The 5,741-nt window shown below is 57.5% G+C and overlaps 1 non-coding gene across 1 annotated transcript; it reads left to right on the plus strand.

Moving 5' to 3' along the window:
- Positions 1 to 5,221: 5,221 nt before the first annotated feature.
- On the plus strand, positions 5,222 to 5,294 carry TRNAR-CCU (transfer RNA arginine (anticodon CCU)). The gene has a single exon. It is a non-coding gene; the product is annotated as a tRNA-Arg (tRNA).
- The last annotated feature ends 447 nt before the right edge of the window (positions 5,295 to 5,741 follow it).

The following is a 5,741-nucleotide window of genomic DNA, read 5'->3' on the forward strand; positions in this document are numbered from 1 at the left end:
ATTGAAAAATCGACGCCCACAACAACTTGTGTTCTACTCGTGCATAGAAACTACGCATAGACCTAGCTCATGATGCCACTGTTGGGGATCGTAGCAGAAATTAAAATTTTCTACGCATCACCAAGATCAATCTATGGAGTTTACTAGCAACGAGAGGGAAGGAGTGCATCTACATACCCTTGTAGATCGCGAGCGGAAGCGTTCAAGAGAACGGGGTTGATGGAGTCGTACTCGTCATGATCCAAATCACCGATGATCCAAGCGCCCAACGGACGGCACCTCCGCGTTCAACACACGTACGGAGCGGTGACGTCTCCCACGCCTTGATCCAGCAAGGAGGAGGGAGAGGTTGAGGAAGAAGGCTCCAACAGCAGCACGATGGCGTTGTGGTGGCGGAGTGACAGTTCTGCGGCAGGGCTTCGCCAAGCACACGCGGAGGAGGAGAGGTGTTGGGGAGGGGAGGGGCTGCGCCTTGGATGTGGTGCTGGAGCCCTCCCCTCACCCCTCTATTTATAGGGAGAAGGGGGAAGGGGGCCGGCCCCTCTAGATGAGATCTAGAGGGGGCGGCGGCGGCCAAGGGGGGAGGGAGCTTGCCCCCCAAGCAAGGGGGGCGCACCCTTTAGGGTTCCCCCCAAACCCTAGGCGCATGGGCCCTAGGGGGGTGGCGCCCAGCCCACTAAGGGCTGGTTCCCTTCCACCTACAACCCATAAGGCCCTCCGGGGCAGGTGGACCCTCCCGGTGGACCCCCGGAACCCCTCCGGTGGTCCCCGTACAATACCGGTATACCCCCGAATATTTCCGGTGACCGTATGGTGACTTCCCATATATAAATCTTTACCTCCAGACCATTCCGGAACTCCTCGTGACGTCCGGGATCTCATCCGGGACTCCGAACAACATTCGGTAATCACATACAAACCTTCCTTATAACCCTAGCGTCATCGAACCTTAAGTGTGTAGACCCTACGGGTTCGGGAATCATGCAGACATGACCGAGACACCTCTCTAGCCAATAACCAACAGCGGGATCTGGATACCCATGTTGGCTCCCACATGTTCCACGATGATCTCATCGGATGAACCATGATGTCGAGGATTCAAGCAATCCCGTATACAATTCCCTTTGTCAATCGGTACTTTACTTGCCCGAGATTCGATCCTCGGTATCCCAATACCTCGTTCAATCTCGTTACCGGCAGGTCACTTTACTCGTTCCATAATGCATGATCACGTGACTGACTACTTAGTCACATTGAGGTCATTATGATGATGCAATACCGAGTGGGCCTAGAGATACCTCTCCGTCATACGGAGTGACAAATCCCAGTCTCGATCCGAGCCAACCCAACAGACACTTGCGGAGATACCTGTAGTGCACCTTTATAGCCACCCAGTTACGTTGTGACGTTTGGTACACCCAAAGCATTCCTACGGTATCCGGGAGTTGCACGATCTCATGGTATAAGGAAATGATACTTGACATTAGAAAATCTTTAGCAAACGAACTACACGATCTAGTGCTATGCTTAGGATTGGGTCTTGTCCATCACATCATTCTCCTAATGATGTGATCCCGTTAGCAATGACATCCAATGTCCATGGTCAGGAAACCGTAACCATCTATTGATCAACGAGCTAGTCAACTAGAGGCTCACTAGGGACATGTTATGGTCTATGTATTCACACATGTATTACGATTTCCGCATAACACAATGAAAGCATGAACAATATACAATTATCATGAACAAGGAAATATAATAATAACCATTTTATTATTGCCTCTAGGGCATATTTCTAACAGCCTCCCACTTGCACTAGAGTCAATAATCTAGTTACATTGTGATGAATCGTACACCCATAGAGTTCTGGTGTTGATCATGTTTCGCTCGTGGAAGAGGTTTAGTCAACTGATCTGCGACATTCAAATCCGTATGCACTTTACAAATATCTATGTCTCCATTTTGAACATTTTCACGAATGGAGTTGAAGCGACGCTTGATGTGCCTGGTCTTCTTGTGAAACCTGGGCTCCTTGGCAAGGGCAATAGCTCCAGTGTTGTCACAGAAGAGAGTCATCGACCCCGATGCATTGGGAATAACTCCTAGGTCGGCAATGAACTCCTTCATCCAGATAACCTCATTGAAAGCAGCAGGCTTAAGTAAATGCAGGAAAGATACATGCCACTGAGTCAGGCCCGAGCGGCTTGGGGATATGCAGCCTGGGGAGCGCCCCCAACAAGGTAAGCTAAAGACATAAGAAAAAGGATACATGCCTCAGGGACGGACCCACGCGGCCTGGGAATGATGCAGCCCGAGGGGCGCTCCGAGCTAAACAAACTTGGAAAATGTCACCTGGTTCTGCTGATGAAGAGGTGTGGGGGCAGCTGAAGGTACGTGGTGAAGCGGTCGCTCCTCATGAGCCACGGGGTCCTGAGCCTCGGGAGGCTCTGGGGGTCCAGGTGGTTCCTTCAGGACCGTCTCCATCTCTATTAGGACAGCACGGTGCCTGGCCTCCTGAGCCGCCAGGGTGCGCCGCAAGTTGCGCTGGTAGACGAACGACACGCTCGGTAGGCCAAAAGGCATGCGAACGTAGCTGTGCGGTGGACCCTCGCAGCGGCCCATGCGCGAAGGCCAGAAGATCTCCTGAGATGCGGCCCTGTTGAGCCCTGGGACGTCGATGCAGACGTGCAGCCCGGCATCCTCGCCTGGATGTGGAGCTGCGCGTGGTGAGCGGCGGCCGCCGCGCATGGCCCTTGCGTCTTGCAGTTCCTGAGTGGTCCTGGTGATGAACTCCTGAGCGGTGGGCGCTCCTCGCCCTGTGTTGTCCTGAGGGAAACGTGCCGCGAAGCACGCCTCCACGTGGTGCCCAAGTGCCTCCCTCCTGATGTCGGCAAAGTCTGAGGCCCTCCAGAAGAGAGCCCCCGAGCCCTGTCCGAGGAGGGCGCTGGGCGCGCCTTCCTATGCGATGGAGGGAGGCGCCCCTGGCACGGGCGCTGATCCTGACGAGGCACCGCTTGCCTGAGACCCCGCGTGGTGCTGCTGCTTCTTCTTCTTGGGGATGGTCTCAGGAAGGCGCTCGCCCTTGCTGTCGGGGTCGTCGATTGCTGTGGCTTGGAAGGCACGCTCGAGGGAGCACACCGCATCTCTTTCCTCGCACGGGACCGTGATGATTCCGCCACTTCCTAGCATGTTGAGGACATTGTAGCCGTGGTGAGTCACCGCCATGAACTTGGCCAAGGCTGGGTACCCGAGGATGGCATTGTATGGCAGGCGGATGTGGGCGACGTCGAAGTCGATGAGCTCGGTGCGGTAGTTCTTGCGTTCTCCGAAGGTGAGAGGGAGGCGGACCTGCCCTATCGATGTGGTGGAGCCGTCGGTCACTCCTGAGAAAGGCTTGGTAGGCTTAGGCTGGTCATACGGCACTTGGAGGTTGTCGAACGTGTCGACGGATATGACGTTGAGCCCTTCGCCGCCGTCGATGAGGGTCTTGGTAACTTGCACGTTGCTGATGACTGGTGAGCAAAGCATTGGGAGGGCGCCAGCGGTAGCTGTGCACTTGAGCTGATCTGCCGAACTGAAGGTGATGGCACACTTGGACCACCTAAGCGGGCGTGTGACCTCGAGCTTGGGGAGGACTGCATTCACTTCACGAGCAAACTGTTTGAAGATACGCTGCGAGGCTGGGGCTTGAGCTCCGCTCAAGATGCAAGCGATAGCGCGCGGCTCCTAGAAGCCCCAGCCACCTCGTCTTGATGATGGTCGTCATTCCTTCTTGGTGGTGGCGGCAGCGGAGGAAGGCCAGCGTTGCCCTGAGGACGGTCCTCACGAGGCTGGTCCCTCTAGGCGCCCTCGCGAGGCTGATCCTGCCAGCGGTCCTCACGAGACCGGTCGCGCCACTCTTGACGCGGGCCACGGTCGTCCTAGCGTCCGCCACCACGTCCTCCTCCTCGGCCGTAGCCCCGGCCGTTGCGCTCGGGGCCTTGCCCGAAGCGCCCTTCTCGAATGGCTCTGAGCTCTCGACAGTCGCTCGTGTTGTGGGTATGCAGGTTGTGGAAGGCGCAGAACGGTCGGCTGCTCTTGGATGACTCGGGCTGATCTCTGTCGCGCTTGGTGTCTGGTTCCGCCGCGAGCACGGCTGCTCCCTTGCGCTTCACGTCCTTGGCCTTGGCTTTCTTCTCCTCCGTGTCCGCAGTTGGAAGCTCGAGGAGGGAGAGGTGCCCCTCCTCAGCTCTTGCGCACTTGGTCGCCAGGTTGAACAGCTCCAGGGAAGTGCACAACTCCTCGTGGATAGCAAGCTCTTCCTTCATCTTGACGTCGCGGATGCCATCAGAGAACGCGGAGATGATGGCCTCGTCCGTCACCTTGGGGATCTTGAGGCGAACGTTGTTGAAGCGCTGGATGTATTTCTGGAGGGTCTCTCCCGGTTGTTGCCTGACGCGGCGCAAGTCTCCCGCGGCCGGTGGGCGGTCGCGAGTGCCCTGGAAGTTGGCGACGAAGCGGTCGCGCATCTCGTCCCAGGAGGAGATCGAGCCCGGTGGCAGGTTCAGGAGCCAGGAGCGGGCAGCATCCTTGAGAGCCATGGGAAACCTATTCGCCATGACCTTCTCGTCGCCGTTGGCTGCTTCGATGCTCAGCTCGTAGAGCTGCAAGAACTCCGCGGGGTCGGGGGTACCGTCGTAGCGTGGAGGTAGATCCGGCTTGAACTTGCCCGGCCAGGCGACACTACGCAGCTCGGGGGTGAAGGCGCGGCAACTGGCTGTGGTCACCGGGGCCCGTCTTGGAGATGGAGCTTGGTCTTGATGGGGTCCGAGCGCCGCCACCGCAGGTGGCGCGCGGTCTTGTCGAGGCGGCGCGAGGAGCGCAGGAGCAGCTTCTCGTGGACGTGGGACTTCTTGGCAGCTTCTCTCTTCCTATGCGGGCGCCGGACGCGGTGGGTCGCACCGCGGAGCCGCACGCCTTGGTGCCAGTGCGCCGTCTTGGGGCAGAGGTGGCGGAGGTGCTCCGTGAGCTACGTCGCCCGTAGCTGGCGGAGGGCGAGGCAGTGAGAGGGACGGCGCAGGGGAGCCCCCTGCGGCGCGGACAAGCTCGACGATTCGGTCAAGCTAGTCCTCGTAAAGGTCGTCGACCGGGCAGTAGCGCAGGAGCTCGTGCGCCATGAGGAGCGCGGCCCATGCGTCCATGGGAGCGCGACGAGCGTGGGACGACAAACCGACCGGGGTCAGCGCCTGTAGCTCAGTGGATAGACCGTCCGTTTCCTAAGCGGAAGGCCGTAGGTTCGACCCCTACCTGGCGCGCCAAATGTCGGATCACGGGTTCCGGCAAACCCTTAAGCTTCGAACTCTGGGGTGCGCGCGAAGTTCTTTCCCTCCTACCGATCCGCGTCCTAACTAGCTAAGATCTCAAGAACGAGCTCGACGAACTCACAATCACTAAAGACACGAGATTTATACTGGTTCGGGCCACCGTTGTGGTGTAATACCCTACTCCAGTGTGGTGGTGGTGGATTGCGTCTTGGGCTTATGATGAACAATACAAGGGGAAGAACAGCCTCCTGAGGTTGAGGTGTTCTTGTGCTGGGTGTGTGGCTAAGGATCAGGCGAGATGCCACTGGATCAGATGCCTCTACTGTGGTGGCTAGTTCTACTTATATAGGCCCTGGTCCTCTTCCCAAATATTGAGCGGGAAGGAAGCCAACAACGGCCAATTTTAAAGGGGACAGCAAGTACAGCTTATCCTGACAA

This window comes from Triticum aestivum, chromosome 6D (assembly GCF_018294505.1).
Source record: "Triticum aestivum cultivar Chinese Spring chromosome 6D, IWGSC CS RefSeq v2.1, whole genome shotgun sequence".
NCBI classification, from domain to species: Eukaryota; Viridiplantae; Streptophyta; class Magnoliopsida; order Poales; family Poaceae; genus Triticum; species Triticum aestivum.